The sequence below is a fragment of the Cherax quadricarinatus genome, chromosome 10 (genome assembly GCF_038502225.1).
Source record: "Cherax quadricarinatus isolate ZL_2023a chromosome 10, ASM3850222v1, whole genome shotgun sequence".
Taxonomy (NCBI): domain Eukaryota; kingdom Metazoa; phylum Arthropoda; class Malacostraca; order Decapoda; family Parastacidae; genus Cherax; species Cherax quadricarinatus.
Genome location: NC_091301.1, coordinates 876,885 through 889,673, shown reverse-complemented (window position 1 = coordinate 889,673; position 12,789 = coordinate 876,885).

The window sequence follows — 12,789 nt, the reverse complement described above, 5'->3', positions numbered from 1 at the left end:
TTAGTGATAATACTAGCCACTTTGTTAAGGTTAATTGCTGTCAACTGCACAGGAGGGTCATTATGATTCCAATTCGTCTAAATGCTATTCTGGACACTATTACCAAGAAAGTCATACTAGTGAGACTTGGTATATTTGATTATATTCAACAGGGGGAACTGTGTTATTTACTGTAGTGGTGTATTCGTCGTAATATCGCTAACGTTATAGAATATTTTAGATAAATGCAGTGGCCTGTGTATAGTGGCCTGTGAGGTCAATAAATATAAATGAATAAAAATGAACACACATTATAAAGTTTCCATCACCACTCTGGGACATTACCTGGACCTAAAAGTTCTTTTACTCATCAACAACTCATCCACGGACAGGGTTAAAAAAAAGTACATGTATCTGGTAAAATCTAATAAGAAATTATTTGAAGCTGTGTTTGAACATACTAGTGGGTGTTGTGGGTATGATTCTGAATCTGAATCTGTCTCAATCTTTCGTGTGAAGTGGCTTGTTCTTTTGGCTGTGGTCACACAGCTGAGCAGTGGCTCGTGGCATGTACTGAAGATGTCCGCACTATTTTTCCAGTCTTGTAGTCAATTCTACATTAGGTGTACCACTTTGCTTACAGTAGAACATTTAACATCCTGTATTCGCTAAATCTTGATCTTGGGGTATTTAGTCTGAACTAACACGAGTGGATTCTTTGACACACACACACACTCAATCTCTCTCTCTTATACTCACACTGACTCCCACTCTACGTCAATCCCACATTCTTGAAATAAGAATTATCGGTTAACACCGAATCGCAACTGTATTCGGTAAATGACTCGTCCTCGTTGACCAAACTTGCCATCTTCCTCCTGGACACTGCTAAACTTGTGTACATCATCCCTCGGCACCTCCTTCAATACCCATGTTGCTCCTCTCTCTTATATGAGAAAGGACTGATTCAGCATCGATGAGAATGATACTGACTGATAATGATTGAGACTCTTACAGGCTTAAAATATATTCTATAACATGTATTTCAAATCTGTGTATAAAATTTCTCATCTGTAGCCATTCTATTTGGGAACTTTATTATTTAAATTTCGTCACCAACTCACTGTGACTCACGAAATCGCAATATCACGATTGTAAACAAATCACGGAACTGGTGGAGTTTAAACCCGTGGCAGGCGAGTCCTAAAACTCACTGGCCCATGAGTTTTAGGACTCATTTGCCATTGGTTAAAGGCCCACACCAGCTCCATTATTTATTTACCAACTCATTACCGTTTACTTCACCTTTCTCTAGGAGGTAGCCCACTTAAGAATAATAATAATAATATTATTATTTCTACAAGTACATGTACAATGTATACAGGTCTAGTTGACCCAACTTAAGGTCCTAGAGGCATTTTATTTTACAGTGCTGCTTCAGTTTATGGACACGAATAATTTCCAGTTTCTCAATACACTTCTTATGATTTTCATGATAACAACGATAAGTTAAATAGGCTTATTGCATGACAGACTTTAAGTGTGTTGAGAACTCTCGTCACTCGCCTGTATTAAGAAAATTTATCCATTCGGCATTTCTCTGCATTTTGGTGTCATACACGTAAATGACGGAACATTATCTGTCTGGGTAGATTCGTTCCCGTCCTGTTGTGACTGATATTTAATATAATTCCACTGTAACGGTTCATTAATTACATTATAACATACACGAACGTAATTTTAATCTTTAATGTATAAGTTTATAGCTAAACTAGGTATTTATATACACTATACACATTTTAATTTAGGAATGTTGTCCACAAATACACTCTTGCCTGCATGATGCTCAAGCCCCTGCCGCTAAAACCCTTCTTTCGCACACCTCCCACATCTCTTCTTCCCACGTACACCCCATTCCTTCTTCCCATTCTTCTCATAACCCTTCTTCTCACCCTCTCTCCGACCCTTCACGGGATGTCCTCTACTATACCTTCCCTTCACCACAGATTTATACACCCTCTTCATCAATCAATCTTACCCCTCTTCCGTTCTTTGCGTTATGCTATTCATAGTCTCTTAGTATTACTTTCTTTCCACATATTCCTCAGTACTCCAGCCACTCTTCCTCATTATTTCCATTTTATTGATCACACTCTGAATTATAATCATTACGATATAAACTGAAAATATAACAATAACAGTACTTTCAATAATTTTAATAAATATATTTTAACATATTTTTCCATGGCTATTGATACTGTTTGCTTTATTATTATGATTAAAATTAATCAGGGATTTTATTTTACAAATAAACAAACATTTTTGATTATCTTTGCAAACAGGTGCCACTAGAGCAAGACCCCACCAGTGTTCAACACCATAAACAAGTCTCAAAACAGACATATAGACAGTTACGATACATGAATGACGGTACGTACGTAAAGACACGTATCAAAACCCCTATAAAGGCGCATAAAAGCAATGCGTATTGCAATACAGACAGACGTCTATTACTAAAGACGCAAGTATCAGATCCTATACAGACAGACACGCGTCAAAACCCACCAGACATCGAACAAAAGCGACAAGTCAGGAGACAAGGGAAGCACCACCCTAACACACACACACACACACCAAGAGTGAAATATGAGAATGATCCAGTCGTCTACCTAATGGCCCGCCCTCACCAGAACTCCATAGTCTCCCATATCCCTTCCTCGAGAAGCCACGCGAAAGGCGCCCAAGTGGGAGTCTCCCTTAGAGGCTTGTCTATCGTGAACAACCATGAGACAGCTATGCCGTTTTGGTGGGCAGGAGAGCGTATTGTTTAGGTTCTGGGAAGAGACACAATTACTGGACTTGTCTCCAGATGATGACACGAATTAATGATAACGGGAGACTCCTTCATCTCCTGCTACATTGTTGATGAAGTAAACAAAGATTAGGATTTTGTCCCCGACTCTAGGCCAGCTAATATGATGTTTCCTCAGTTTAAAAGTACAGATACATTCCCATGTGTTATCTTTTTATGACTCAGATTTCTGATAACTACGAAGCCCTTCCCGCATCTGGTTTCATTAGCTTCTTTATTATTAACTTTATTGATGTTGTGGATATTTTATTTACCCAGGATTAGCTGCTTACACTTTTTTTTATGTTAGTGGCTTGATACTGAAGCTAAAATTAAGAATAATTTATATAATACTGAGATATATAACTATTTTCTCAGTTGGGTTTAATAAAAAATTATTTGTATTGTCTGTAATCACTTTATATTACCTCAAACGCAATGAGAATGTAAGGCAAAATAAAATTAAGAGCTAGTGTTGATAAAAGTTAAAAAAGTCAACACTGAACTGCATCTGCAACTTTCTTGAACGAATGCTCATTTTAAATCCGATTGTAATCTTGTGTTAACTGGTTGAGTTTTCTAATCAAAACTGAAAAAAGATTTTGTTTTGATTCCTGGACAGGTGAAGACGTGTGGGCAAGTCTCCTTACTTCTGTTACTCCTGTTCACCCAGTAGTAAATAACTACCTGGTTTTAGTCGACTGTTGTTGTTGGTATTCTAGCGAGTGATAGTGTACCTTAGGCAGGACAGAACCTCGATAAGAGTTAACATCTCTTAGCTTGTAAAATTAACTTTATAAATTTTATTTTGAATTTATTATGCAACATTTTTATAAAACATGGGTAACTGTGGGTAATTCAGTGCAAAGAGTGTGGGAGGCTCGATCCTCCTTCTGCTAACAGCCTGACAGACGTGGTACCTACTTGTACTGAATTGTCCTGAAGTTCACCGGTGATTCCCTCGGAACATATTAATACCACTGTTTTTGTTTCGATAGCATTTATGTTGATATATCTCCCAAGAAGGTCGTATATGTTGACTGTGGACAGGAAGCCTCAACACTCATCCCAGTGGAACGTCACTGTGAAATGATCCTGGAGGTTACCTGGAGGTTATTCCGGGGATCAACGCCCCCGCGGCCCGGTCCATGACCAGGCCTCCCGATGGATCAGGGCCTGATCAACTAGGCTGTTACTGCTGGCCGCACGCAGTCCGACGTACGAGCCACAGCCCGGCTGATCCGGCACTGACTTTAGGTATCTGTCCAGCTCTCTCTTGAAGGCAGCCAGGGGTTTATTGGCAATTCCCCTAATGCTTGATGGGAGGCTGTTGAACAGTTTTGGGCCCCGGACACTTATGGTGTTTTCTCTTAGTGTACCAATGGCGCCCCTACTTTTTATTGGCGGCATTTTGCATCGCCTGCCCAGTCTTTTACTTTCGTAGGGAGTGATTTCTGTGTGCAGATTTGGGACCATTCCTTCCAAGATTTTCCAAGTGTAGATTATGATATATCTCTCCCTCCTGCGTTCCAACGAGTACAAGTCAAGTGCTTCCAAGCGTTCCCAGTAGTTAAGGTGCTTGACAGAACTTATACGTGCAGTAAAGGATCTCTGTACACTCTCTAGATCTGCGATTTCACCTGCTTTGTATGGAGATGTTAATGTACAGGAGTATTCCAGCCTAGAGAGAACAAGTGATTTGAAAAGGATCATCATGGGCTTGGCATCTCTCGTTTTGAAAGTTCTCATTATCCATCCTATCATTTTCTTTGCACGTGCGATCGTGGCACTGTTGTGATCCTTGAAAGTGAGATCCTCAGACATTACTACTCCCAGGTCCCTTACATTATTTTTCCGCTCTATTGTATGGCCGGAGTCAGTAGTATACTCTGTTCTAGTTATTATCGCCTCCAGTTTTCCATAACGGAGTCACAGTATTGGGTCTTTTTATTTTTCAGTGGAACGCCACTCGTAGACAGTGAAGATTTTTTAAATATATTGCTTTCTGCTTTATGTAAGTAAGTAATAAGCAGATTTTCGCATTTTCGTAAATTCTTGTTATGACTGCTTAAATTTTTCTCTGCATTTTTTTTACACTTCTATTGCATCATTTCTTACGCTCCCAGTCTGCCATTAGTTCCATTACGACAATTAAACATTAGCAAGCAAAATCAGCAAGCAACATCTATGCTGTGTTCACAAATGACTCCTCTTAAGGGCAGTTTGGCGTCACTCCTGGAACAGTCATCATTAATTTAATAAATTTACTCTCGTAATAACAATTCTTCAGACGTAACACACAATTCCAAATATAAACTTTCCTGACTCACGAAATCGTAATGACACGATTGCAAACAAACCATACCACGGGCGGGATTTGAACCCGCGGTCAGAGTCTCAAAACTCCAGACCGTCGCGTTAGCCACTGGGTTCAAATCCCGCCCGTGGTATGGTTTGATAAACTTTCTTCTTAGTGCGTCTCGTAGTGAAAATATTTAAAAATGGCTTAAACCTAACGTGAGTCCAAACTGTTTACAAATGAGTAGCGCGTTGTTTGTGATATTTGTAAGTCTCTGGAGAACTGTCCTCCAGGGAGCAACAACACTGAATCCACACCCACCCCAAAGGTGTCTAGCATTATAATGAGAATAATCTTTATTTCTGCAAGTACATGATACAGCTTACACAGATCTAGCTGACGTCAGTGACATACTATATAAAAGCCCCTGGTTATGCAGAACATTTAGGGCAACTTTAGGTTAATCTTGTCCCCAGGATGCGACCTACACGGCTCGATTAACACCCAGGTACCTACTTGTTGTTAGGTGAACAGGTGCAGCAGGTGTAAGGAAACGCGCTTTTTATATGGACTGTAAAATCTGGTTTCAGCTAACCAGCGGACGCTTAACCACTGAATGGGTCATCATCTGAATAATACCCGTATCGGAAGACAGTGTGTTGTTTCCTGGCAAATAAAGTGCTACCTAATGAAGTCCAGATAAACAGCGTCGTATTGTGAATCACAGTCCATCACTTCGAATAAATTAAAAAAAAAAAAGTCACTATTAGAAACAACCGTGGTCGGTCTGAGAGAGAGAGAGAGAGAGAGAGAGAGAGAGAGAGAGAGAGAGAGAGGATAGACTGAGGGCCCTGAATCTGCACTCTCTCGAAAGGCGTAGAATTAGGGGGGATATGATCGAGGTGTATAAATGGAAAACAGGAATAAATAAAGGGGATGTAAATAGCGTGCTGAAAATTTCCAGCCAAGACAGGACTCGCAGCAATGGTTTCAAGTTGGAAAAATTCAGATTCAGAAAGGATATAGGAAAGCACTGGTTTGGTAATAGAGTTGTGGATGAGTGGAACAAACTCCCGAGTACAGTTATTCAGGCTAAAACGTTGTGTAGTTTTAAAAATAGGTTAGATAAATACATGAGTAGGTGTGGGTGGGTGTGAGTTGGACCTGACTAGCTTGTGCTGCTGGGTCTGGTGCAGTGCTCCATCCTTGAGTGGAGATGATCAGACTGGGTGGGTCATTGGGCTAATCCGGGGGGGAGGGGGTCATTGGTCTAATCCGTGGGGGGGGTCATTGGTCTAATCCGGGGGGGGGGACATGGACCTGCTCCGCATGGGTCAGTAGGCCTGTTGCAGTGTTCCTTCTTTCTTATGTTCTCTCTTCTTATGAGTGTGTGTGTGTGTGTGTGTGTGTGTGTGTCAAAGTTGCTGCCAGTCACATTCGTTGTCATTGATTCCAGTAACTATCAGGTCATATCTCCCATTGTACTACATAAACAGACAACACACTGACCATCCTTCAGTTCGTAGCAGTATTATAAAGTGACTAATGGTTTACATTGTGGCATTCTTTAAGAACCTTGCAAACAGTTCATAGGAGCTCGTCTCTCGTTTCTTTTTTTTTTTTCCTTTGCTGTTTGAGAAACACAGCCAGTGACTTCAGCACTGAATAATTTCGCATTTCTTTGAACTCCATTACTTATATATTTCTTGGATTTTATTTTTATGTTCTTGTGTAAGAAATGATAAAATTATTGAAAAAAAAGTGGATTACCTACTTCTTCGCTGTCTTTGGTTATAGTGTCTTTAAGCACACTATTATTTTCATTAATCTAAGTCTTGAATCTGAAATAACCTCCAAGTTAACTACTTATCTTCTGTTCTCTCTTTATCTACTATTTCTATTTCTTCATTCCATTTTATTCTATCCTTCTTCGTTCTATTTTTTGCTCTCTAAACTCCTAAAATTGATCTTATCTTTCTACATTACATTCCCCATTCCAGTATGTTAACAACCCATAATTCAAATGCAGAATCTTAACTTAATTTATCCTCATTCATTCTGTCCACCAGTATTCTATCTGCCTTCATATAATTATACAATACTTTGTCCACAAAATACATGAATGGGAATGGTTAGATTATGAAAAGGACCCGCCTAGCATAGGCCAGTAGGCTCCCTGCAAAGCTCTTCTTTCCCTATATTTTATATACTCCATTATTCTTATCTCTGTGCAATGCCTTTCATCATTCTTTCCTCTCGCACTCAAAACCTTTCTTAATAAAGCTAGTAAAATGTGTTATTAGGTTTGTTTTCCATGCGAATAAAATTGTCTCCAAACACTACTGTCACATGAAGACTCGTCTCTCAACAATGTGGGGAATTCCACAACATAACAAAACGACGTAACACAATGGTCTGTATATTTCGATCGAAATATACAGACCAATTAATCTTCCGAGTTTCTGTCTCCTTTTGAGTTATTACTGAGCATGAACGTATCACATTTTAAGATGTGTCGTATTCTTAGGTTGACACTTCCTTAAGTTTAGAAATGTGTGTTGGTAATCTAGGACGGTACAGATTTAAGGGCATGAAAGGTTTTAATAAAACGGATATTGATTAGATTTTTAAAACAATCTCTAAAACAGTGTATTCAAATTGTAAAGGTTTAGATTTTTTATTTGATCACACCAGCCGTCTCCCACCAGGCAAGGTGACCCGAAAAAGAATAAACGAAAGTGTTTCTTCGTTTTACATTTAGTAATTTATACAAGAGAAAGGGTTACTTTCCCCTTACAGCATTTTAGTCGCCTCTTACGATACGCTTGGCTTATGAAGGATTGTTTCCCACTTCTCCAAGGATTAAAGGTCTAGATATACGAACGAAATTGTGTAATATAGCCATAGATGTGTTAAGTAAGTCACCACAGAGCTTCACTGATGCAGTTGCATTGGAACGTTTAAAGCTTAGTTGAACAAATACACTGGAAAGTTTTAAGCCTAGGTTGGAAATATATATCAGAGTGATTTAGTTGGGTGGAGACGGGAGCCGCGTGGCATGCACCATGTCTGTATCTTGTCTCTCAGATACTCTACATCATCCCACTTCCTCTCCTGTATTAAAACTGCATTATTTTATGCCTAAACATATATATATAATTTTTTATATATTAAACAACAACTAATGTATCCTTCAGAGAGACATCACCTATCCTGCATAAAATATAAACTCATTTTTTCGGTTTTAGAGAAGTATATATTACACCATGACAGAATCAAATAAAAAATCCGGCGTATTTTCGTGGCTTCCTGGTGGTGGAGGATCGTCAATACGCCTGTGTCTCTCCGTCAATAGCCGCAGGAAATTGGGGTAAGGCCTTAATGATCCGCTGGGACAGATATACCCATTTTTCTCCCTGATCATTAGCAGTAGGAAGAGTGGGTTATGGTGGGGTTATTGAATCATCATGTCATTGCCATTTGTCTGTGACGTCATGTGAGGTGGGAGGGTAGCCTTCAATGACCTGTGACGTCACACTCAACATGTTATCAGTATCCATTAGCAACGTCAATGAGTGGTCCTCCCCTACCATTCCATGCCTTCATGGTCCTCCTCTACCATTCCATGCTTTCATGGTCTTCCCCTACCATTCCATGCCTTCATGGTCCTCCTCTACCATTCCATGCCTTCATGGTCCTCCCCTACCATTCCATGCCTTCATGGTCCTCCCCTACCATTCCATGTCTTCATGGTCCTCCCCTACTATTCCATGCCTTCATGGTCATCTGCCATCCAGCCTTCATGGTCCTCCCCTACCATTCCATGCCTTCATGGTCCTCTACCAATCCATGCCTTCATGGTCCTCCTCTACCATTCCATGCCTTCATGGTCCTCCCCTACCATTCCATGCCTTCATGGTCCTCCCCTACCATTCCATGTCTTCATGGTCCTCCCCTACTATTCCATGCCTTCATGGTCATCTGCCATCCAGTCTTCATGGTCTTCCCCTACTATTCCATGCCTTCATGGTCCTCCCCTACCATTCCATGTCTTCATGGTCCTCCCCTACTATTCCATGCCTTCATGGTCATCTGCCATTCAGCCTTCATGGTCCTCCCCTACTATTCCATGCCTTCATGGCCCTCCCCGACCATTCCATGCCTTCATGGTCATCTGCCATTCAGCCTTCATGGTCCTCCCCTACTATTCCATGCCTTCATGGCCCTCCCCGACCATTCCATGCCTTCATGGTCATCTGCCATTCAGCCTTCATGGTCCTCCCCTACTATTCCATGCATTCATGGCCCTCCCCGACCACTCCATGCCTTCATTGTCATCTGCCATTCAGCCTTCATGGTCCTCCCCTACTATTCCATGCCTTCATGGCCCTCCCCGATCATTCCATGCCTTCATGGTCATCTGCCATCCAGCCTTCATGGTCCTCCCCTACTATTCCATGCCTTCATGGCCCTCCCCGACCATTCCATGCCTTCATGGTCATCTGCCATTCAGTCTTCATGGTCCTCCCCTACTATTCCATGCCTTCATGGCCCTCCCCGACCATTCCATGCCTTCATGGTCATCTGCCATCCAGCCTTCATGGTCCTTCTCTACTATCTCGCCTCACAAGGTCTAAGGTTGAGCTGTGATCACTACTACTACTACTACTACTACTATGTTCCTGATTGTTGTGGCAGGGCAGGAGTGTCTTCATTCTTGTGAAGGATTCTTCATCAAAAAAATTGGGGCTAGCCTCTCTTCTTTTTTTTTCAGGTCAAACTTGATTACCTTCCAGCTTCTGAGGCATTTGTGGCTGAGTGGACAAGAGGACTGCCTGGGAATCTTGCCCGTCTTTCAGTAGCAGTATCGAATCCTGCTGACTGCGATATTTCTCTGTATATACCCGCTTGTTTCTGCGTGGTGCATTGATATATATATATATATATATATATATATATATATATATATATATATATATAGAGGGGCAACTGATATATCGGATCATTATTTAGTTGTAGCTACAGTTAGAGTAAGAGGTAGATGGGAAAAGAGGAAGGTGGCAACAACAAGTAAGAGGGAAGTGAAAGTGTATAAACTAAGGGAGGAGGAAGTTCGGGTGAGATATAAGCGACTATTGGCAGAAAGGTGGGCTAGTGCAAAGATGAGTAGTGGGGGGGTTGAAGAGGGTTGGAATAGTTTTAAAAATGCAGTATTAGAATGTGGGGCAGAAGTTTGTGGTTATAGGAGGGTGGGGGCAGGAGGAAAGAGGAGTGATTGGTGGAATGATGAAGTAAAGGGTGTGATAAAAGAGAAAAAGGTAGCTTATGAGAGGTTTTTACAAAGCAGAAGTGTTATAAGAAGAGCAGAGTATATGGAGAGTAAAAGAAAGGTAAAGAGAGTGGTGAGAGAGTGCAAAAGGAGAGCAGATGATAGAGTGGGAGAGGCACTGTCAAGAAATTTTAATGAAAATAAGAAAAAATTTTGGAGTGAGTTAAACAAGTTAAGAAAGCCTAGGGAAAATATGGATTTGTCAGTTAAAAACAGAGTAGGGGAGTTAGTAGATGGGGAGATGGAGGTATTGGGTAGATGGCGAGAATATTTTGAGGAACTTTTAAATGTTAAGGAAGAAACAGAGGCAGTAATTTCATGCACTGGTCAGGGAGGTATACCATCTTTTAGGAGTGAAGAAGAGCAGAATGTAAGTGTGGGGGAGGTACGTGAGGCATTACGTAAAATGAAAGGGGGTAAAGCAGCTGGAACTGATGGGATCATGACAGAAATGTTAAAAGCAGGGGGGGATATAGTGTTGGAGTGGTTGGTACTTTTGTTTAATAAATGTATGAAAGAGGGGAAGGTACCTAGGGATTGGCAGAGAGCATGTATAGTCCCTTTATATAAAGGGAAAGGGGACAAAAGAGACTGTAAAAATTATAGAGGAATAAGCTTACTGAGTATACCAGGAAAAGTGTACGGTAGGGTTATAATTGAAAGAATTAGAGGTAAGACAGAATGTAGGATTGCGGATGAGCAAGGAGGTTTTAGAGTGGGTAGGGGATGTGTAGATCAGGTGTTTACATTGAAGCATATATGTGAACAGTATTTAGATAAAGATAGGGAAGTTTTTATTGCATTTATGGATTTAGAAAAGGCATATGATAGAGTGGATAGAGGAGCAATGTGGCAGATGTTGCAAGTATATGGAATAGGTGGTAAGTTATTAAATGCTGTAAAGAGTTTTTATGAGGATAGTGAGGCTCAGGTTAGGGTGTGTAGAAGAGAGGGAGACTACTTCCCGGTAAAAGTAGGTCTTAGACAGGGATGTGTAATGTCACCATGGTTGTTTAATATATTTATAGATGGGGTTGTAAAGGAAGTAAATGCTAGGGTGTTTGGGAGAGGGGTGGGATTAAATTATGGGGAATCAAATTCAAAATGGGAATTGACACAGTTACTTTTTGCTGATGATACTGTGCTTATGGGAGATTCTAAAGAAAAATTGCAAAGGTTAGTGGATGAGTTTGGGAATGTGTGTAAAGGTAGAAAGTTGAAAGTGAACGTAGAAAAGAGTAAGGTGATGAGGGTGTCAAATGATTTAGATAAAGAAAAATTGGATATCAAATTGGGGAGGAGGAGTATGGAAGAAGTGAATGTTTTCAGATACTTGGGAGTTGACGTGTCGGCGGATGGATTTATGAAGGATGAGGTTAATCATAGAACTGATGAGGGAAAAAAGGTGAGTGGTGCGTTGAGGTATATGTGGAGTCAAAAAACGTTATCTATGGAGGCAAAGAAGGGAATGTATGAAAGTATAGTAGTACCAACACTCTTATATGGGTGTGAAGCTTGGGTGGTAAATGCAGCAGCGAGGAGACGGTTGGAGGCAGCGGAGATGTCCTGTTTAAGGGCAATGTGTGGTGTAAATATTATGCAGAAAATTCGGAGTGTGGAAATTAGGAGAAGGTGTGGAGTTAATAAAAGTATTAGTCAGAGGGCAGAAGAGGGGTTGTTGAGGTGGTTTGGTCATTTAGAGAGAATGGATCACAGTAGAATGACATGGAAAGCATATAAATCTATAGGGGAAGGAAGGCGGGGTAGGGGTCGTCCTCGAAAGGGTTGGAGAGAGGGGGTAAAGGAGGTTTTGTGGGTAAGGGGCTTGGACTTCCAGCAAGCGTGCGTGAGCGTGTTAGATAGGAGTGAATGGAGACGAATGGTACTTGGGACCTGACGATCTGTTGGAGTGTGAGCAGGGTAATATTTAGTGAAGGGATTCAGGGAAACCGGTTATTTTCATATAGTCGGACTTGAGTCCTGGAAATGGGAAGTACAATGCCTGCACTTTAAAGGAGGGGTTTGGGATATTGGCAGTTTGGAGGGATATGTTGTGTATCTTTATATGTTTATGCTTCTAGACTGTTGTATTCTGAGCACCTCTGCAAAAACAGTGATAATGTGCGAGTGTGGTGAAAGTGTTGAATGATGATGAAAGTATTTTCTTTTTGGGGATTTTCTTTCTTTTTTGGGTCACCCTGCCTCGGTGGGAGACGGCCGACTTGTTGAAAAAAAAAAAAAAAAAAAAAAAAAAATATATATATATATATATATATATATATATATATATATATATATATATATATATATATAAACACCCCCAAAAGAACA